This window comes from Parus major, chromosome 1 (assembly GCF_001522545.3).
Source record: "Parus major isolate Abel chromosome 1, Parus_major1.1, whole genome shotgun sequence".
NCBI lineage: Eukaryota > Metazoa > Chordata > Aves > Passeriformes > Paridae > Parus > Parus major.
The window spans coordinates 48,465,114-48,488,783 of record NC_031768.1 but is presented as its reverse complement, the minus strand read 5'-3'; the positions used below and the strand labels follow the sequence as shown (position 1 = coordinate 48,488,783).

Below are 23,670 nucleotides of genomic sequence, written 5' to 3'. Positions count from 1 at the left end.
AAGCAGCATTTCTCAGCTATCTGTTCTGAAGTGCTGATAAATTCAGGGCATGAAAGAGGATGTAGAGATCTTGTCCAAAGTGCTCGCTCATTAACTAGAAATATTTTTTAGCTTCATTGAGTTTGCCTGAGTGAGACCCAATATGCCAAACAAGTCGAGTCCCATATCCCAGTGAGGCTGTTTTGATTTTCACTACCGCATTAGCAATGCTGCTATCAATGCTAATCAACCTGTAATTTTACAAATGAAATGTTATAAACCTTAGTAGTAAACTATACACAGCATACAGATGTAGAACGCTATGGAAACAAGTTTAGTTGCAGTTACATCTCAAAAGAAGTCACAGGGGAATTAAATTTAGGTTACACAGGCAGAGGCCAGAACTTGGAAACAAACACTTTGCAAAAGAGCCTTTTTATCACTGTAAATCGGTGTGAGATCTCTCAAGCTTGTGTCTCAGCTTTGTTTTCCTTACCCTTCCACACACCCTTTGATTCACCTGGACTCTGCCCTCAACAACTACACCGCTGTCTCCTATCCCAACTTCCTGGGCCAACTTTCATCCCTTCTGAAGAAGAGAAAACTCTTACCACCCCTACAATCTTTATTACCCAACTTTTCTAAGCCAGATACTTTTCTTAGAGGATTTGAACTCTGTAAATCTTTACAACAATAGGGCAAAGGAACCTCAAAGCCTTGCTTTCCTTCCTGATCCTTCCTCTCCCCATGCCAATCTGTAGACAACATGAATCTCAGCAGTACTAGGAGAGTGGGTGTTGTCTCCTGCTCTTAGAGTTTCAATTCTTAAGGTCTTTGCTGCAAGACTGCAGCAAACACTCTTTCCACTAGACCTCCACTGTGGCTGGACTTTTTGTTTTTGAAATGTTTATCCACATGGCTCCCTGGTATCTGTGATATACCTGGAAACCTACAAATGTTTTTATTTTCCTCCTTTTTCAAGGTAATAAAAAATTAAAGTCAGTTCTGTTAGAATAACACACATTTTGGATACAGACACTAATCTCTTGACAAATTTTAAATTTCTGCTTCAACCCATGGTGGCTTTAGATCAATGAAGACATCATCCAAATGGTGGGTTGTCACAAAATATTTTTCTTTATGTTCATTTCCAGATGTAAATCACTGGGTGGCAACTGACACCAAGGAATTGAAAGAAGAGTCTGTTTAGCTGTCAGCTTGATGCATCTGGCTGGCTGTGTGGTTATAATGGTATCACAGTGTCTTGGGGAACTACTGAATCACCCTGTAACAGAAGGCTGTCTGTGTCTCGGTGTGCAAAGTAATAAAGCAGTATATGGAAGAAAATATTAGACAGCTATACTCCTTAGGCCAATTTGTCTCACAGCTATAGTACAGTAAATCAGAAATAATTCCACAAACCTCTGCAGAGCTATTCCAGATGTATGTTTTTAGAGATAAGAGTATAATCTAGTTCTTTTAATCTCATTCTGTCATATTATATAGCCAGTGAAATAGAGACTATATGCAGAAGTTTTTTAAAAAATACCTGTAAAATAAATAAATGTAAAAATATTGTAAAACAACTTTTATTTTCACAGTATTTTTAACACCCAAAGCTAAATTATAATGGAATAGATATACTGGCCACTTTTGAACTCTTTCTGGCTGTGTATGAGATATATGTAAACTTTCTTCATTCATTTGATGTGTGCCTTAGGCAGTGGTCTCCCTACTGATATCTACCCTGCCACTGTGCACACTGTGCATTTTCAAAAGTAGCATTGCCTCCTTCTTTCTTTCTTTTTCCTCTGGGTCTCCCACAGGAAGGAAATCAGAAAAAAATAAATTGGTATAAAAAGCATAGCCCTTTTGAATTCTTCCCTACATGGCCATGAGCTCAGTTCTTCTGGCCTTTCCAGACAGCCAATGTACTACACAGGTCCTCTTCCAAAAGTCATATAAGACAGCCATGGACCCTGGAAATCTTTTAGAAAAGTCTAATCTGTGCTCTAATATGACAAATTCCAGAAAAAAAGAACAACTTCTAAACGTTATGTGAAATTACTATTGATTTTATCTACACCTAAACACAAAAAATTGAAATTTGTTTCAGGACAGTGTATAGTGTGTAGGAGATTTTAAAAAAGCCTGTTTTCTAGTTCAGAGTCATTGTACTGAAAAACCATAACAAGCTAACTTTAGTGCATGCCTTTGTACTTGGTATCCCACTAAGGTAGCAGTCCTAATAGCTGTCACTGCCACAGATGCACCAGAGTCACTGAGATGCTCTATTTTGAGGGAAAAAAAACCCAATTATTTTTCCATCAAGATTTAGCTGCTTTTTTTTTTTTTTTTTTAATAACTATTGTAGGTGAAGATAATTTAGACTGAACACTGACAGGCAGAAAATAATAGTATGTCTGTGGGTGAGTGGGTGATCATCTGAATGTGAACTTTTGAACTCAGAAGCAAGCACGAGCTATGAGTATGCAGCCTGCTCGCTGAAAATGGTATAGGCTGAATAAATTTTGATAGCACTGGGACTAAATAACTGCGGAATGTCCTGATTCCTCCAGTTAATAACATGATGTAAGACAGAACCACCAATTAAAAGCTGATCATGCATTTCCTTCTGCACATTGACTATTTAGGTGGGGAAATCTGGGGGCTGCAAAAGAAGGCGGTGAAGATCACGACTGGAGAAAAGATCCTGGAAGTTGCAGAAGACCCTGGAGACCAGATCACTGCCTGGTGACAAGCAGGGACGAGCAGACTCCCTGGCTGCTAGACCAGAGACCTCTCACATCTGAGACTGATACCTGTGAGCAGTATCACCTGCATCACCTGACTGGGCTTTCTGCCTGTCCTTCGCTGGCCAGCAGCCGCCTCCCTTTGTGGAGGGACACCGAGACCTGGGGAATGTGATGCTGGTGGGGAGGGAGAGGATGAGTGTGTGGAGAAATCAAGCAGAGCAAAACCTTAAATCTCAGGGGCTCTTAAATAAACCCCAATATCCAGATCCACCATGCATTTTTGTTTGCTCCATCTCACCTGTGACAATTTAAGACATAACTTTTATAACTGTATAATTCGAGCACCGCCAGCCTTCATTCCCATGCATGCAAAACACAGTAGATGTATTCACAACAGAAGACCATGCTACTTGTGCAGTGATCTATGACTCATCAGCAGTGTAGTCTTCTAAATTTAGCTCTGTGCCCTATTGAGGAGTTACTCTGACAATTTACCATGGTGATGCCACCCTTATGAGCTTATTATCACTGTGTTCGTCTTCTCCCTCTTACTGATGCTGGAAATTAGGCACAAATACGCTACCATTGTCACCCCTTTTCCTTTCAGATTCTAACTTCTAAATTGCACAGAAAGAATGGAAGGAGAGAAACTGAACAAAGATCACCTAATCTTGTTAAACATGGCAGGAAATCACATTTGCGTCAGAGTGGAGCAAAAAAGAAAAGATACTTTCCGATACCAGCTCCTGTAAATCCACTACTGAATTATTTTCAAATGTGGTAAATCAAATTTAATGCCAATACGTCTGTATGTGAAAGATCAATTTCAGTGAGAAAACAAAAAAATTGTACAGACTTATGGGAGCTGTATTTGAAGTGAGTCTTTTTTATAATGAAGTCATCCTTGTTTGCTTGGGTTTTTTTAGATATTTTTAAGAAAGGAACTGAAAACACAAGTTATTAATAAATATTTTCATGTAATTAGTCTGTGGAAGTAGACATTCTGTAGAAATACTGGAAGCTCATTTAAATGCTCAGAGGCATTTGAAAAAAACTGGGCAAAACACTACAGAAAAGTCTGCACACGTTATTCATGTCAATAACTGAAAATTAGTTGGGCTGATGCCCTTTTTCAGACTTTTATCATAAAGCATGGGCTGCCATTAAACTAGAGCCTGTTTTCTCATAAGGGAGGGACAAATATCCACTAATACCGGTAGTGCTTATTGAATTTCCTTCTGCAAGTATGACATTATGCAGCCAGCACAGGAGATTCTCAAAAGAGCAAATACAAGTGAGGTCAAAACACTGAACCGATGTCAAAGATCATTTCCACACCTCATCTGCTTTCTGAACAAACTGTTATTGCTTTTCCTTAAATCAGTACCTACCCACTGGCTGTTATCATTTCTCTATCAGCTCCTGGCCAGACACACAGTTTAACTGTCAAGATAATCTGGGAGTCCTCAGGCTGACTCAATATTTTCAGCTCTGAGTCCAGTGGTGAAACATGCAATCTGTATGGATTGTAAAGCCATTTTCTGCTTCAGTTCTTGCCTTCTCCTTTTAGCTTCCCTTTTATGGTTTTGCTATACATAAATCTTGTGTAATTATTTCAGGATTAGTTCTCCTTGGTTCAAGCCACTTGACAGAACTGGGCACTTAAACATTTGTCCATCTGCCCTATTGCTTGAAAATTTGTCTTGAACAATATCCTTATAGCAGTTTTTATTCTTGATTTCTTAGCTAACATTACGTTACACTCATTTTTTTACAAGAGGTGCTTAAATATTCTAGATATTTTGTGGTTTAGCTAAATAAAATAAGCCTACACAGCTTAACGATTCAGCCTGCACCACTGGCCTCATCTTTTTCTTTTCCACATACATCAGCTTATTTCTTTCTAAGTAATCCCAAAAGCTTATTTAAATGTGCCAAAGTACTCACTATTTATAAAATGCATCTCTTTGGATGGGTGTATGGACAGAGAAAAAACTATTGCTGTCCACAGGAGTAAAGTGTGAGATTGTGGATGTGGTAGTATAAAATCACGGGGTAAGACCCTTTCTTAAAGAAGGTAAAAGTATTTCAGATGAAAGCAATTTTATAAAAGAGACTAAAATCCATAGGTGGGCCAGTTTTGTGAAATCTAGAGGACTAGATTCAAAGGCACTAGAGTGTTTAGGACTTTTTTCCTCCCCTTATCAGAAAACTCTTCTAGTGACAACCTCGATAGCAAGAAATTAAACCAGTTGGAGCATGACAAAACAAGCCAGGAAATGTGATTAAGGATAGACCCATCATGGAAGATGTGAAGTATCAGGAATATTACAGGTATGCCAGGGAAGTGGGTTGAGAGAAAAGGCATTAACCATGTCAGACATGACATCCTCTCTGTGGAGGTTGGAAAGGTTGGGAAGGGAAGACAGATAACAGCAGCAGGCTGGATACATCAGACTGATCACTTAAAGACTGCAGTCCTTTGGAAAAGAGAGATGGATCCTGACACAAGACCAGCAAGACCCTCGGAACACATAGCCATGAGGAATAGTTATTAGTAACTCAACTTAGTTGTTTGCAAGGATTTAGTATAGTCTAGGACTGCTGTTTTCCTTTTTACTATCTGCAAACAGCTTTTCTGTGTTCAATTTCTAAGATGCAATTTTCCAGGGACTGCCAGTTTATTAGATCTCTGGCATGTATGGTTGTTAAAATGTATGAATAATTTGGGACCTGCTAACCTGCCATTCATGCTGGGGTCAGTTTTCTTTTTGTGTGACAATATCTGCAATTATTTGTGTACCTTTTCTTTCTGGCAAGTTTTCAACCAGTTAGCTGGTGAGCAGAAAATGATAGCTTTTTCTCTGTAGAGAATTGTAAGCAGAAGTATACAGAGACTAGCTCTAGGATGTCTATTACATTACCAACATCCTCAGAGCAAGCTATGACAACAAGGATGTCTCATTTGAAAAACAATCCAGGATAAAGGAATAGAAAGGAATATGTTGACGTGTAATGTCATGACATTTCTGAGGGGTTTGAGCTTTTAATTAGTGAGGATAAAGCTATTAAAATGACATAATACAGATTTGCTTTTTATTGGTTTTTTTGTCCGGGTAGGCCAACCAGTTTATCACCTCGTTAGTTTTTTATTGCTGATGCATTTGATTTTTGGAGAAGCTTAAAGAACACTACATTTTCTTCCTTAAAAGCAGAGAATCATGTAGAGGCCACAACCATTTCTCAGTGGGTTAATCTTTCAAAGGCACAGTTATTAGGTGCACTGTGATGCAGACAGCTTCCTCTGTAACCACATAAAAATCCCAAATACAAGGGTTTAAATAGAGCCCATCATCTCATGGCTGAGATGGGTGATTACTACTTCAAGGCAGGAGCTTGCAGTAAGTCAGCTGCCATATGTGATGAACATCTAGAAGAAAAGATCCAATGCAAGGTGTTTGACTCCTTCTTTGACTCCAGGAATTTATTTGCTAGTATATACTGCCTTTTACAAATCCCCAGTGTAACTCATTTCAGCACACTTCAAGATCTGGCATAAACTGGCATAGACTGTAGGTAAATATGGTTCATTTTCCATGAGAAGACTGAAGACTGAACCCCAGGAGAGTGAGGATGTATAGTTGGATCAGATATTTAGCAGGTCTGAGTGCACAATTGCCTACAGAAAAGTAAAAGCCTCCATTTAAAATCTCTTCTAGTATCTCAGATGAGTTTGAGAGTGCATAGGAATGAAGACTGTCATACTATTAGAGTCCATATATATATAAAGTATCTTTCTTTTTGGGTCATTTTAACAAAAGAAACTATATGACCCTCATAGATGCAGTGTTAGAGTGCATAAACTGTTTGCATCTTACTTTATCTTTCCCTTTGTGTGATAGTTTTGTTCCTCATTTCTGCTGCTAAATCTGAGTTTAGGAAACTCAGTTTGAGTTTAGAAGTGATCTGTGTAGCTGTGTTGATCAGAGCATATTCCTGGGGTCCTGTGCTCATAACATTCAGCAGGATGTGAAGGATGTCTTCCTTTTAATACCAAACTCTTTTGTTATTTAGTATATTATTTGGATGTAATCTGAAGGAAGCAGGGGTGTGAAAGAAATTTATTAAATCAAGGCCTTTAAATTGTTGGTTTTTGTTTTGTCTCACACTACCCGAGGACAGAAATACTTTGTGCTAGCAAAATAGGGTTAAATTGTCCCAAGACTTGCTGGACATCTGCATTCAGCGTGAGTGCCAGCACCTGATTTCCTACGGTGATCCTAGGAGCATCTTAGTGATGCACCAAATATCTGAATCTGCACCAAAAAAGACTGAAGACTGAGCTTTGTATGTGCTCATGGCTGAGCTGAAAAGTCAAAGTTTCCATAGCTTCTCTCAGGAAAAAAAAGCAAAATATGAACTTGGAAATTAACATTAAATGCTTTGACCAGCATTTTTTCCTTTGGGCTTTGCTTGCCCACATGTGACCACTGATGTCCAGCTACCATATCACACATCCCTTCTGTTGCCCCATCATTAATTGACTCCTTTGCTGCTCAGATGTCTTTTCTTCCCTTCTCCCTATTCCTAAATTTTATGGGAGATTCATCAAGTAAACAAGCCTTTTAGTTACAATAACTGGGGGGAAAAAAAAAGTGTTAGAGTTGGAACCAGTAAAAATGGATATATATTGCACACCAATTAATTAATTCTTTTCTTTAGAGTCTACAGAGTCAATTTTCTTCAGGCTTCACTTTACAGGGCAGGCAGCAAAATGGTGTCAATGTGCCCTCATTTCCCTTTCTTTATACCACACCACTTTACCAACAACTGTGCATAGGTGTGGAGGAGATGAACTCTCATTTTACCACTCCAGAAGCACATATATAAACCTCTAACTACCTTCCCCCTCAGCAAATAGTTACACCACATGAAATACCAGCAAAGCCTAAAACACTGGGAGCAAGTGAACACTTCCATCAAAATGCTCTGCAGTGAAATAGCTGGTGATGATGAAAGTTAAATTGCCAGGCCTAGGCAAATAGTTTCTGGCTATCTGTAGATTTTTCACACTGGCTTCATTGATTTTGAGTTTGGGACACTAGTAAATCACAAAAAATCAATTGTGGCAATCTGTGCAAAATGATGTTGGTTTGAATAAACAGCTCTATGCTAGTATAAATGCATCCACATTGCATATTTGGATTAAATGAGCACCATTTCTCAGAAAGCACATGGAATGAGAACACCAGCGTAGAAAATTTTTCAATGTGAATTTCAAAACTGCGGATGGAAAAAGCTTTAATGTTCTCACACAGTTCTGTGGAGAGCTGTAAAGTCTATGTGTCAAAGTGGTACCATTTACAGGTTCTTCCTGCATGTGAACTCTCAGCCCCAGCACAAGCTGTCCTATGACCTTTGGCAGTTGTGTGGGCTAGGCATAGGATGTCGCAGGAGAGATCAATTTCCACCTGCAGGATTCCTGGGAGGAATTTGCTCAGTGGACACGTTGTGCAGAAGAGTGAAGAAAAAATTCTGCTCATTCTGCCAGTCCTACAGGGAAAATTAATGCCTGTCATTTGGTTTTGTGCTTTCCTCCGTGATGCACAGCAAGCCCAGCCACCCAAGCTCCAGCAGGTCAGCAGGGCATGGGGATGGTCCCTGCAGGAGTCCTGTGACTTTGGCCCTGCTAAGTCCCCTCAGCACTATCTGTCCCAGCTCTCAGAGCCTCTGCCTAATATATCCATAGGTTGAAAGTGACACAGGGCTCCCATCAGCATCTTGAAGGCAGTGCTGGGCATCTGGAGCTGGTATATCCAGCTCCTGAGGTTGTGAAGGCACTATAGCTGACATTTGTATATTGAGGCTGCTGCTAAGAACTGCTTCCAGCTGGGTTTAGGGTGGTTTTGCCACACAAACACACACAGGTACACACTGTGTTCTCAGCCCCTAACCCACAGTCAGCCTCTTGGCACTACCCTGGGAGACTGCAAATTATGGGTACTGGAGAAGAGAGAGGGACTCTCAGCCCCCAGCTGGGAGACAGCAACATGAAGGCTAAGGAAAACTGTGAGATATTACAAGCATGAACAAGAGACTAACTTGTGAGATGTTTGTCCTTTCTGTACTACTACTTAGTACCCTAAGTACCCTAAGTATTAACCCTAGTACTACTAAGTAACCCCAAGTACTACTACTTAGTAGTACTGCTGGCAGAGATAACCTTTTCTGCACAGCAGGAATGTATCCGTCCCTTTTCTCACCCTATCACTTCATCCTTCCTTCTTCCTGAATTAGTTTCAATATTAGACCTGGTGAAAAAGATTATCTGTTTTAAGTTACCAGTTAGAAACTAATCTACAAATACCAAATAGAAACACAAAATGTGAGGGTAGAAAAGAAGAGAAAAAGGACCCTAAAAAAACCTGTACAAAGAAAATTTGTGCTAGCATGATAGCATGCAAAACCAAAATATAATAATCATTGTTGCAATGACACAGGAAACAAAAAAGCAATAATTGAATTTAGAAACTTTTTAGTAGATCACACTCCTATTTATAAGCTGCTGGCCAGAGCTGTGCGAGTCTGCAGCCAGAATTAGGTTATGCCCCTGCAGGAGGATGTCTGACGACAGCACAGAAACAGACTCATACCAGCTGTACCCTTTCACTGTATTTTCATGCATTTTTAGGCATCATCACAACCTTCCCAGACTGCCAGAGACCCTGAATTACATGAAGACTGGCGTCCCAGCTCTTGCATGGCATGCCAGCACAGCAAAACTAATCTGGGTTCTTCAGCACAAAACTCTGACATCTTATCTACAGAGCTGTATTGCCTTCATGCCCTTAGAGTGTTGGGGATGTGACCTTATGTTCATAATGTAAGCAAGAACCATTTTTTCACAAGCATAAAGATTTTCCCTATATTCAGATGCAGTTTATTCCCATTGAAAGGAGCAAGAGCCAAACCATACAGAATTTTCCATCAAAAAAAAAGGCTTTTTATGAACAATCATTTAAACTGGAAGTACTTTCCTTTGGACAAAAATTATCTAAACAGCTAACTTGCTGTCACTGTTTGTCTAGGAGAATGACACTGGCCCAGGAAGCCAAATAAGTGCTTGGGAACAGAGTTCAAAAATATCTCAGAGAAACACTGGCTGAGTTTAACTGCTGATGTAAAAGTGTGTGAGAATGCTGAGCCCAGCTGAGCTGTAATTCCTTATGAGAGCTGTAAATTTGAACTAATCTTTAGCGAGTGAAGCTGGTTCACCACATTGTGCAACTTGTCCCTTATTTAATATGAGTGCAATAGCTTTAATTTATCCCAGATGTCATCAAATGGTGGGACCAGCACTTTTGCTACTTTGGTATGAAATGTACTAACAGCATCATTAGAGAAAGCAAATCAACATGGTACTACTTTTCTAGAAGATGCTTTCCTTCTGTTTCAGCCTCTTGATATGCACTGTATAAACCTACATTCCAGGTGCTCTGGCTTACAGCCTTCTCACTTGGAAGGTGTTTTGAAGTCCTCTTCTGTTCAGTAGGAGGGCATTTTGTACGATCATGCACATACTTCACCAGTTCTTTTAGGAAAAGTTGTTTCTAACAAAGCTCTTGGTGAATCATGACTTAATGCAATGCAGCCTGATTACTTAGAATTTCCCCACTGGCTCACAAACACCATTTGACTGGATAGGAATGCGTCTGGAATGGCTCAGGACAGCAAGAAAATGCTTCTGAGCTTCCATGCACCAGCACTGTAAAGAAATTATTTGATTGTGTCATCAAGTCTTTAGATTTTAAAGAGGTCTGAGGGAAGATCTGATTGCTGGTTTTGAGTAGATATTTGTTGTCAAGATGCATTTGGGACAGTTGTTCATATAATCATTTGGGTCCAGCAGATGTAAATAAGCTTGATGCAACAGTAGCTAAAGGAAAAACACTGAATGAACCAGCTAAAGGAAAAACACCATCTGATAGACAACCACTGTCAGAGAGCATGGCAGATGAAATTCTCTACTTGGTCACACCTGAAATTCCTCTCAAATACAGTTAAGTCCTTCATTTTTCAAACCCTCCATTTTTCCATGTTATGCTTCATTCCACGTCTAGGCAGTGCTGCCAACCAAATGTGGATAACCTAAGGCTTCATTTTGGAAAGTAAATGTCACTTCCAGCTCTTCTTGGAGGTCTTAATGTCTAAACATGTACAGGCATATAGACTTAGAAAAATCCCCTTTTTACATACAGCCATGCTTGGGACCACATGCAAACTATTCTTACCTTCCAAGTGAAATAACAGAAACCATTGGAACAGTTATAAATACCTGCACTATCACAGGATTGTATGGTGATAGTGCAGTTTCATTTCTCTGAAACCCTTTTCCAAAAATAGGAGACTCAGATGAACAGGAGCCAAAGACACCAAGTCCTACAAACAGGTTTCTATTTTCAGTTAATAGCTAGTTTAACTAGAAATACATATTTCAGTACAAAACAGACTTCCCTCTAGCTTCTACATTATCTTTAAAGCCTATGGCTTTATAAATTAAGGTGTGGATTGTGCCATGCCACTTCAGATCTTCTTGGTGACAGCACTGTTCCCCTCTGGGCCCCTGCCCTGCAACTCAGCAGGTGTTCCTTCAGCTGCCATCATCCTTCAGGCCCCAATCTGATCTCACATCCAGACACATCAAGACCTGGCCTTGTAAAGGAAGCTCCAGGGAAACTGGCTTCTAACAGATCAGGATTTGAAATGGAGGCACTTTACCAACAGAGATTAACAGGAAGCTGTAATATTGATTACAGAATGGCTTAGTGGTGCATAGTGTAAAGCTAATTCAAAACTTTCTAAAACTTCCTGAGGACAGCTTATTTTAGATAACTTCTCTTGGAAGTGGCTTTTGCTACAACACCCATAAATTTCAAATAGTAGGCAAGCTTATACAGGGCCTGGTTCAATTTTCCAAAGCAAGATGGGTCACACTGTTACTACAGCGAGCAAGAACTTACAGGGGCAGGATGTATTCTCCCTTCCAGCAAGATCATCAGGACAGAGCTGGGCTCTGAGGCTATTGTAACTCATTAGTGTGGAGTCTGCAGATACTGCTTGGTTCGCCTTGTTCTGGACTGGGAAGCAGCCGAAAGTCGACATTTATTGGTGAGAAGTGGCATCACAGTGAAACAGCTGTATTACTTTTGAGACCTGTGACTCTCTTTGTTCATTACTCTTTTACAATGTTGTTGGCTCTTGCCACTATTATGTTTTAACTCTGTAAGTTGACTCTGGACGCTGCTGTTCTTTGGTCCTTGAGTGGCCTGCCAAAGCATTTATTTTACAAGACTTGAAGGAGGAACTTGGTAGGATTACCTGATATGCAGGTTACTAAAGCAAGCTTGCATGGGAGTTGATGTGAGTAAAAGGACTCAGAAGCACATGGGATTTTTGTATGATCTCTAGAAAGTGACTTCAGGCAGTGTTGGACATTGGGGCCACATTAATTGTGCAGTGTGGCATGTACAGAAAACAAACATTGTAGAACAGGACGTCCTTGTACCTGAGTTTTAAGTTTATGTAATTGGCAGCCATCTCTGACTGAAACAAGATTCAGAAAAGAGGTCTTACATTATTTAGAAATGTTCTACTCCATTTTTCTTTCCTTCTGCTTTGGCAAGAAAATAGTTCTCCCATATCCAGCACACTAATGTGCTGAATATTTTGGATCCATTCCTCTTCTTCCCACCCTGCAAACCTCCTTCTTGCCCTCCCCCCCGCCAAACAAAGAAAATACTTGATCTGTCACAAAGCAAGCAATATTCACATATCAAAACCAAACAGTGTAATTGGTTTATGAAATAGGTTATTTGGCAAAATAGACTGCAATTGCTAGAGATGGGATTTAGTTGTATAAAAGAAGCCCATTCAATTTGGGTTTTTAAGTTTTTATACATTTCGGCTGCCACAAATCTGCTCTGCTGTCAGAGAGACTACTTTGATCTTTATTCATTGAGAATTTACACTGGTGTTTTAATATAAAACTTGTTCAAGGAATATCTAGAAAGAGAGTTTTTCTATAGAGCTGATATATGAGAGGAACCGAAACTTTCTGGCAGGTGAAAAGAAGTTAAAAGAGGTGAAAAGAAGTCTCTATTCAATAAAGAGCAGGAAGTCATCTTTATTTCCTCTTTTACCAACATGTATTGACAGTGATTCTATTGCAGGTAACAAAGTAAAACCTCCATAAAGGATGTGTAAGTGTGACCCTCCATTCAGGCTTGAATGAAACCCCAGCAAAAGCCATGCTGTGGCATGGCTTTTTAGAGTAGTAGTAAAAGGTGTCTTGGCATCATCACATAAGGCTGAACCAGACAGATTATTGGATTACTATGGCTTGTTTTTTTGTTTTTTTAACATGGCATTATTGTATCACCTCTGCTTATTATTTTACTCTACCATTTATCCTCTTTTTTCCTGCAGATGAAGGGAGCAATCATAAAGGCCAGCTGTGGCCAAGGGATGCTCTTTCCATCTATAGAAGCAGTGCAGAACAAGGTCTGCTGTGTAGGGAGAGTGAGGCAGAGAGGAGAAATGGACAAACACCATTGTCAGGGCTTCTTTTAGTTTGGGTGTTCATCATGAATGGCGAAAAGTCAAAGTGTGGCAAGAAGGGTTAGTCTTTGGACTCTAGTAACAGAAGAAAATTCAGAAAGAAACTTGCAGAATAGGAGGTTTGGATAAGAAAGAGAAGTAAGTGGACTCTAGAAGGGCAACACAAATAACTTTCCATTAAAGAAGATTATGTTAGGTGCAAGAAAGGCTGTGGTGAATCTCTTGAGTTTATCAGCTCTGACAATGACCCATACGTTCCATGCTGTGTCATTTTCAACTCAAGCCAATGCTGAAATTGTATGACAGAAGCAATTTTCAGTGAGGGAGAACTATAATCATTGCTTTACTATCAGTGGAAGAAAAAGTTGGAGGTAATTTCAAAGACCCTCTACATATTTCACAGCTTTTAGGAACGTAATTTCCATACTGTCATCTGGGACAGAACATCTACAATGGATTACTTGAATTACCTGGAATAGAACACCAATTGTTTAGCTCCTCTTTCTGATGGAGGAAAATCAATTGATTTCTTCTTCATGCCATTGTTTGCTGAAGTGGGTTTAATAAATTAGATCCCAGAGAGAGTCTATGATGTGTTTTTAAACAAACATAGTGAAGTGTAGCTTAACTTCAGTGATCATTTATGCTATGTTTATTGAGCATGACAATAGATTAGATCATTTCAGCCAAGGACTTCATTTCACCAGAATTGTTTGCATTAAATTTGAGGTTTATTAAAAGGCATTCTTCAGGGGAAATATGAAATCCCATTCCTTAAAGTTTGAATTTTGCTCTATTTTTTTTTTTACTTTTTAAAACTAGCTATAGCAAAGAATCTTCATTTAAGCCTCTTATAGTGTTCATTTTTAAGACCTTATTCAGTTCTGTATGTGGGAGCAGAGATGGTAATGAATAAAAGGTGTGGGGTAATGTTGGGAGGGGATGGTGAGCAGAAGTCACATGAGTAGTAAAATAAGAAGAAACCTAATAATACCTAGCAACCTAACAGAAAAAATAAATTGTGCATGGCAACAGAAAGGAAGGACTTAGCTGCAAAGAGAACACTTGCTAGGAATGTCAGACAAAGAGAAAGAAAATTCATAACCTAACAAGCCTCAGAAATGGGGAAGGAGCAAGAATTAATAGTTTAGAAACTTGGAAAAGCAAGCCAGCTAAAACTTGTCCTGCACTAAAACAGCAAAGAGCTTCACCACTTCACATAGCTATCAGTAAGGATGTGCATTGACTTTCTATGATCCAAAACAAGAGATGTAACAAATGTGGGGTCAACCTTGCCATTATACTTGGATTTTCTAAAGGAAAATTGAATTCAAACAATTCTGTTACAAAAACATGAGGCCCATTACCTGAGTTAAAAGAAAATATGCATTTACATTCCTCATAGAACAGGACCTACCTTGTCTCATCAAGGACCTAAGGTTTCTGAGAGTGTAGACAAAATTCAGCTAGTTAACAGTAGCAATGCACTATCAGGAAGTGGAGATTCAGATTAGCTGGTAGCAGAGGAGCATGAGCAAATTCATCCTGTCTGTTGGGTGTCCCTATGGGGCAGCTTAGCAAGGGGTTTAACTTGCTGTCAGCATCGTGTTGTTGGAAGCAGAACAAGGTGCTGACCATCTCAGCACAAGAGGGGACATTTGCCCTCAGACCCATTTAGAGCAACGAGATTGAAAACCTGTTTGAAACTGTTTGAAAGAAGTTCTTTGATAGCCTCACTGATGGGAATAGTTATACGCAGATGAATTTTTAGCTATGTTAATCTTGGCAGCAAATGCCATGCAATCTTAAACCTTTTCAAAATTCTACTCATTGTAGCAAAGGTAAGAGAGGTTAGCATAAGAGAATTGAAAATAAAACATCACAAAATGAAAAAAGAATTTATACTGCCCTGGGACTTCAGACTGAGAAGCTTTATTCATAATCACAATCATAATCATATGGTTATTGCACCATGGGACTATGGGGCAGAGCCAAGATAGTTTCAGTGGCCTAATTATATGCATGTGGAGATTCTCCATTATTTGGGATAACTAAAACAGTGATGATGTACCAGACAGTCAATTATCATGTGTTATTTTGGAAATTTGACTTTTTTTGGAATTTTTTTTTTTTAATTTAGCTGTGGCAACAGCTTTTTAAGTAGAAACTAATCTTGCAATATTCCTCAGAAACCACAGTTATTTCTTCATTTCCCCAGGAAAGTTGAAACTTCAATATCCTGAATATTTTGAATGACACTTTTAAATGCAGGACTGAGGAAGATGTTAGACCTGGGGCATAAAGAAGAGATTAGTAGCTTATATTAGCTCCCGATTAGTTAGCAATATATAAAATTGAAACTCCACTCCCCTCTAGCTGCTGGAAGGGAAAAGGAGCTTGCTGGCTTTTTTCCCAATTTTGGGAGACTTCTTTAATAAAAAATTAAAAAAAAAAAAAAACTTTAACTTTTTATAGTCTGCCCCAACTTTGAAGTTGTTTTTATTTACAACTTCCCTACTGTCTTGAGTTTATAACCTACTCATCTGACCTCAGTCTCAGGTCCCTCCTTTGCCATTATTTTATATGGACTTTGGATGACTAACATGGTGCCCAGCAGACTCTCTGTCTTGTCTGGTTTACTGCAACTGGGTCTCTGCTCACTAAGTGTTGTCTGAGCTATTTGTAAACATCAATTATTTGCTGAAACAGAGTCAAGGAAGAGGAGGCTTGATTTCCTGACTCACTTCTGCTATGTCTGCTCTCTGCAGAGCAGCAGAGCTGTGCAAAGGTAACTTTGGTTCCTTGGTGGCTCTTTTTGTTTTTTACTCCTTTTATATGGCTTTGTGGGAGCCTTGGGAAGAAATAATGCTTTGAGAAAAACAATGCTAGTAATTTAAATGATCTTTGCTGGTTTCTTATTTCAAATTCAAAGGAAGTGTATGATATGGTCATGATTTTCATTTAATGTATTATTAAGTTTTATGTAAAAAGATGGGCTCAATTATTTCTTTGTGAAAGAACTTTCATTTCACAGGTGTGGGAAGTTATTCTTCTGGATTCCAAGTAAACACCTCTTTCATTTTTGGGTCTTAAGAAAAGTAATACTTTTACTCTTCAACATTTCTGGACATTGATAACAACACAGCAAATGTTCTTGTTTGAATTCTTCTACAGCATACTGGAGCATTGTGAAAGAATTACACATCTTTATGGACTTTTCAGTTTCCATACGCCTTCTGTTTCCTGGCTTCAGCTTCTCTAGGATAGCTCATGTTCCAGAGAATGGAGAAATAATTTTTGGCCACACTTCTGTCTTCTAAAAACAAACTAATCTGATATTTCAGATAGGTGGGCTGGGTGTTCCAAAAATATCCTTTGTTGTTCTTGATTACTGTAGTCTTAACACACTTCATAAGGTTCACTGGATGTTCATTCCTCAACAGTATGTTTATTTCCTAATTCACCAAAGGCCTTTTAATATCCTAGGCATGAATTATCTGCATTTACTTCCTTGTCATTAATGTACATTGATTACCTTCCAACCAGTGACAGAATCGTGCCCCTGTGACAGTGTTATGGATTGGACAATTTGTGGGCATAAACAGTTTTCTTTTCCTAGCATTTGCCAGAGGTGATGGTCCTCAACCTAGAGCTTCTCATATAATAATGAGTGAAAAATTCAAGTATGATGTTATTATATTCCCCCAGCCACTTAAGATGCACCAGGAAAATACACCCTCTTAGTTTATTTGTCATAAGTACTACCTTTCCTGGATATTATTTGTCCAATGGTCTCTATGTGATGTTTTCCAGTGGCTTGTGATGGGTTTGTACCATTGAAATAACTAAGATTGAAAGACAAAACTGTTCCATAATGGAAAGCAAGCAACAAGCACCTCTTTTTTAATCCAAACTTATTCTTCTCCTTTCTTCAGGACCCTCATGACAAAGCTGGTTCTGTCAAGTCTCTTTCAGATACATTATTCTCTTGTTCCAGCTGCTTCACAGCTTGGTGAAGAAGGTTGTTTAGTTTTGCTTTTATTGAAAAAGGCATTTCTAAGTCTCAATGCTGCCATCATGTAACATTTCAAGAGCAGAACATAACAGAATCTGAGAGATTCCAGTAAAACCTAAGGTCTGTCAGATCTCTCACAGCATCCCTGGGTCTTTCATCTATTTTGATCTTGATAGTCCCTTGAAGTTTTAGTTTCCCTGGGACTGTCCAAATTTCTTCAGAAGCCAATAGATTCCTAATTAAGAGAATCTAATTTTTTCTCAGTTTCAGTATTCCTGTTTAGTCCAATATTGACCCCTGAATATTTGTTTTGCAGTCTTATAGTCTGCCTTGCTGCCTTGCTGTGGCATCACCAGGTAGCAAGGTCTTTTCATAGGACATATTCTAAATTCAAATTTGGTCTTTGACTGGAAATTCTGTTTAGAGATTTTATGCATATATCAGCTTCTGATATAAAACTTTGGTTGTTCTAAAATTTTCATGACATTTACAGGACTGATGGTCTACTCATCAGTGTATGTCCTTTGCTGCCTTGCCAGAAATCTCATGACTTCCTCATCATCATCTGCACATCAGCACCATGAAATGCATTTTTATAGTCTGTTAAAATTCAGGGCCTTAATTAAATTTACCCTTTCCTCTCAGTTTTGCTTTGCAGTAAAATATGTGATATGAAGCAATGCAGAAAAGAGCTAGAAAACTTCCAGAAGTGTTTTATTGTGAGCATGAAATTTGTGTTTCCCTGTTGACACCATCATAGTTGCACAGTGCATCCCTAGTAGTTGCATTTTTCAAGTCAAACACTGCTTACATCCTTGCACACCACTCCACTGGATGCTTCTGCCACACACATGCCTTACTCAGCTTTGTTTGCTTCTTAATTAGATTTTATTCCTTGCTGTGAGTCTCACTAGCCCCCTGACCATATGTCTCATAAAGCACATGCTGGATTATAAAGTAACAGGCCTAACTCATTTCTATAAGAAAACCCTTTTCAGCAGGCACAGGGAGCACTCCAACTAAATACAGTACAGCATGTTTTCTTGGAGACTTGTAAGTTGTGTTCCTCTTCCCAAGTTCTTTGAAAACTGCTCCTGTCCTTTTCCTGCCTACCTTTTCAGTGACAGTGAAATGACAATTCATTGCTCTTGACAGTACTAATTCTTAATCATTGATACTAAGTGATTTCTCACTCCAACTGAAAATAGATTTTTTTTTTCCCCCACAATTCCAGGGCTAGAAACATTATTGATTTTCACTGACATTTCACTGACAAAAATTAAGACTTCTGGCTTGGGCTTTGCAGCTACCTGCTTAATTAGTGAGTTAACCTGAATGAGACAGAGAGGTTCTAGCTCTTGCATGAGAGTTTATTTCATAGGAAGTTGTATCTTTATGTCCACTTTACAAGCAGGATGCAAGAAGACAGAGGCAAACAGAACAGATACACCTGCTGTTCAACATGAAACGTGGATTAGATTTGTATTAGCCACATTAGATTTTGTAATACCTGCTCTACCATGGAGTCAGGAAATGTGTCAACTTGCTGTTCCATGGAAGCACTGTGGTAAAAAATCAGGTTTTGAGAACTGCACTGCAGTCATCTGCCTCCAGGATAAAATCACTTTTTTAGGTGTGGGTGGCTTTGTTCAAAGAACAGTGTCCACTTTTTACCAGCAATGGGGATTTCCATCAGAATTCAATGTTAGACATTATTTCGGCAATCAGCTTTGATTTAAAATATGTTTTTCCATGTAAATCACAGCTAGTCTGTGATGTTTTTTCCTGACATTTCCCTCGTTTGATCCCATTTTTAAAAACCTTTGATATTTAGACAGACTACATATGTCATCCAGAGCTTATGCCATGGACAGAAATGACAAGTGAGAATAGATTGGTCCCAAGGCACTGAGTCAAAACTTAAAGCCAAATTATTTAACTAAAATTACACAGATGAAAAAGTGAAAAAATCAAAGTATTAAAATCAGAAATAGAATGTGTAATAAAAAAGAAAATATAAAATTTTGTGTGAAACCGATAATCCCATCTACTTCAAGGATTCCAGTGAATCTCAGGGATATCCAACATAGTCTTGGAAAGACTAACTTAAATATTGCTGGAAATTCCTACATCTTCCATTTCCAGCCTCAGGTGATGGTTTCTCTGCTGGTACATATTCTTGACTGTGGCTTGACTTCTTGCTGCACAGCTGTCCTCATTAAAAGCAGATGCAATTTAACAACTGAGCAGTTCTGCCCTGCCAGTGGGTCATGGCAGGTACAGGTGACAAACAGAACGAGCAGAGCCCAGCATTTCTTCCCCTGGTGCAGCCCTGAGCTGCACAGCCACCCACAGCACACAGCTCTGCTCCAGGGGAGGGCTGGCTGCCCTTAGGAACATTCATTCCTGGGGCAGATGTCCTCGGTGTGAGCAGGAGGGTTTACATTTGACGGCCTGGAAGGAGCCGTGTGGCTCCAGGGGGAGACAGGGCAGGGGCCTCCTCCAAAGCCCTCCTGGCAGAGACACATCTGGATTGTCTCCCATGGAGGGGTGAGGAGATACCCTCTGGGGCATACCTAAGCACAGTCTCCTCAGCATTTACAAGGGATTTCTTCCTCATGCAAGCCCTCAGCAGCCTGTTCTTTCCACACAGGCACAAAGCCTCTAAAAAGCCACAGCTTTCCCAGTGCTGTGCCAACAGCTCTGACATCAGTGCTGAATACTGTGTTTGCCTGGAAAACCATCATCAAAAGATGGGTTGTGAGATATTAGTCCATAGTTATAAAACCTTTCTCTTTAGTGAGAAGGGACAGAAAGTGGAAGAGACAGAGTAGCAGCTACAAAAAAAAGTTCATGCAGTTTCTCCTTGCCTGCTCTCTCAGATATCCTCAATAACTGGTCATAACAATAAAGTTATTGATACTTTATTTATGAAAATCCAAAAGTAATCAAACCCCTCAAAAACTATGTAAGCAGGAAAAAGAACTTAATATTTCTTCCTCAGTCTTAACTCCTGACCACTTCACAGAGATGTTTAACTACTCTGTGGTAGTTCAGTAACATGTTTACCACTTAAATCAGATGACAACACAAATGGCTGGTAAACAGCTTAATCCAATTTCTGACAAAACTGATGGAAGTAATCCAAGAAAGCCTAATTTTCTTTTTTACTTTTCCATTGCGGTGGTTTTGGTTTGGGTTTTTTTTCTCTCCTGCATCCTTTTCTGCATGTTCATCATTTCTGTCTTTTACAGGGGTGCAATCTGCTTCTTTTTAGGTTTGTTTTCCTCTGCTTATTTCCCTCCCACCTTTCATACCCTTTTTATTTTTGCTCCCTTACTATTTCTGTCCCTCTTCCCACCTCATGCATGTACACACACACATGATCAGATACTCAGAGTCCTTTTGATATTTCCTTTTCTTCCCTCTCATCCCTTGTTTTTCCTATGAGACAGCCAAGCCAAAAATGCCACAAGAACAGCTTGTGCTCGTGATATGTTAATACTACAAAAGCAGTCACAGTTACCACATTTTCACCAAGAAAGACACAGAAGATGAGTTTTTTTCCACTGACCACAGGGGTTTCTGCTTCCTAAAATTCAAAATGCTCTCCTGCTTCCTCTTCTGTCACTTAAAGCAGCACAGCTGCTCCCTAGCTGGATGAAGACAAATTTCAGGAGGGCTGCAATTCCCAGGTGCATATGTCCATGCCACAAGTGCAGGTTAAAAAGCAGTGATCCAACAAATGTTCAACTAATCATACTAAGTATCTCAAAAACACAGAACAAGACAGCACCTATCTGTCACAAAGTATTCATAATCTGAACTAACCTGAGACACACAATGGATACAGATAAAAAGGGACAGTCAAAGAGAGCTGTGAGAATTATTTGTCATCATGATGGGACCCAGGCTCAACAAATCTGCACCGTAAACACTGCTAGAGAGCCAGATGCTCAACTCCTTGACAAAATGATTTCTTCCATGATAGTTCTTATGTTTATAGGACATATAAAAACATTTACAAAGAAAAGAGAAAAATGTCTGTTGAACTCATTCCTGGGAGGTTAAAATCTATCTCTACCTCCTTTGCCCCAGGAGTCTCTCTGGCTGAAAAACCTGCAGACCTTGGGCCTGTAAGCTGAGCAACTTTTAATTCAGTTATATATGTCTTCAAGATCTCATTCTGAAATCTACTTATCTTTAACATGGGAGAGGTGTTTGATGATATCCTTTTTTTTAGGAATACACATTTTAAGTAAAATTTCCAAATCTGTAGTCCACATTCAATTTCAGCAACAATATTCCAGTTGTAACATTCAGATGAACAGATATTCATGTCTGACATCTCTGTTTACAGCACAAATTCTGTGGTTTACCTTACCTTTCAAACAGATGCAGCTGTTCAGTACTCCAAACAAATGTGCAATGAGACAGCCTCATGGTCTGGCACAGATCCCTGAAAGTGGCCTGCCATTAAAACATGTAAAAGTCAAGTCAGAATCATTCACCTGGGAACAATTTATGCTGCAAGGGACCACTGGGGGCCATCAGGTCCATATCCCACTCAAAGCAGCCTCTGACTCTGAAGTTAGAGTATAAAAGCTGATTTACAAGGAATAGTACAGGAAGCTGAAATGCACAGAGAGAGATAGAAATGTAACACTGCCTCTGGATGCAGAAGGAAGTTAAACTACAGTGGATAGCAGACAAAGGGAAGAGTCAGAGTCAAAAGGGTGCAGACATAGCAGCACACTTATTTTCCTACAAGCCAGACATTTGTCCTCTCCAGCACCAGAAGTGATGCTTCCTGAATATTCTCTGTTTGTTGACACTTCTCTAATTTTGCCAGAAAGCACTAACAGGCTGTAGTATTGGGTAGAAGAAGGAGGGAGAAGGGGAAGTGCTGAAAAAAGACTTATTCCCTGAACTGTCCTTATCTCAGTAGATAGCCCTCAGTAGAGGGCTGTGGCCTCGGTAACTGCCCCGTGCATTGGAGATTAATGTACCACTTGCACACCAGTTGCTAAAGGCTGTTTGAGGCATTTGCAGTGGTCCAGAGTTTTCTGCCATCATTTGGGAGGGAAGGGTGATGCAACACTGGAAGGCAGAGTAGCAGGGTAGAAAGAGGTGGCAGGATGGGGATTGGTGAAGTCACATCAAACAGGCCTTGGTAGCTGGACCTAGACACTTCTATATTCCAGGAATATCCTGACCATGTAGCCAAGTACACTGGTCATTGAATATAAATTCCCACTGAGCAGGCAACTTCTGAGTCATTCTTCCACTTATTTCTGGGCAATGAATCATGTTGGATTTGAACAAAATTTTAAATTCTGTAATCTCACCCCTAGAAGTTAAATCTGGCCAGGGCGTTGCAAATCGTGCTCAGAAGAACTTGCCTCTGCTCTATCCCGAGCCCAAAAGTTGCAGGTGAAAGGAGAGAGAAGGGCTACCCATTATGGCACAACCTTCACCTCCTCCTGCCTACCTGTAGATCAGCCCTGAGAAAGGAGGGGAAGGGGGGCATCTCTCTCTCTGACAGCAGCCCTGATTGACTTCTCTTCTCCAGGAGGTAAGAACTTGCAGAAGGCAGTCATGCTGGGATGTTACTTCCCACTCTCTGAAGGCTAGAGTCTCTCTGTCACATCAAGACTGGCTGCAGCAGGAGCAAAAATAACATTCCATGTAGTGAAATAATGGATACTCTGCATAAGGTGGAGTGCTGCTGTGCCAGGTCAGCTCTAATCAGACCATTCTGCTACTGGCTTTGCAATGAGTAATTTGGTTATTGGAAAGGCATAAATTAAAAAGTGCTTTTTCCATCTTTTTCTAAAAACTGCCCACGTAGGGAACAGCATGATGCAAGGGGGGAAGGAGACCAAGCTGTGGGAAGGAAGATTGTGAAGCAGGCACCAGGAAATCCCTCTGTGCACATGGCTGGAAAAAATCTAGTCCCTGTGGGAAAAACTTTTAAAATTCTTGTTATTAAAGAGAAGTCATTTTTGCTCAATTAGAACATGGTCCTCATATTATTACCCAGCATGCTGCACATTAAAAATAAAAAATAAAAAAATAAAAAAAGCAGACTTGTATTTTCAAAGTATTTCTTCAGGGGAGATCAAAATGCTCCGTGAAGAAATGGGAGCAGATAAAAGAGCACAGCAAAACTTCTGAACCTAGGGTTTCAGTTACATTTTGTGTCAGCAAATAGTTTGCTTAAACTGCAGACTGTCACAAAAAGAGGACAAATAAATTATTTATGCTGGACATAAAACTGCAAATGCATCACTCAATTTCACT

The 23,670-nt window shown here is 39.6% G+C and overlaps 1 long non-coding RNA gene across 1 annotated transcript in view; it reads right to left on the bottom strand.

Moving 5' to 3' along the window:
- Window positions 1-22,085, bottom strand: part of LOC107201969 — a 33,000-nt gene extending 10,915 nt beyond the window's left edge. The window contains exon 1 of the long non-coding RNA XR_004496306.1: window positions 21,752-22,085. This is a non-coding gene — a long non-coding RNA (uncharacterized LOC107201969). The remainder of the gene's footprint in view (window positions 1-21,751) is intronic.
- Between the last annotated feature and the right edge of the window lie 1,585 nt (window positions 22,086-23,670).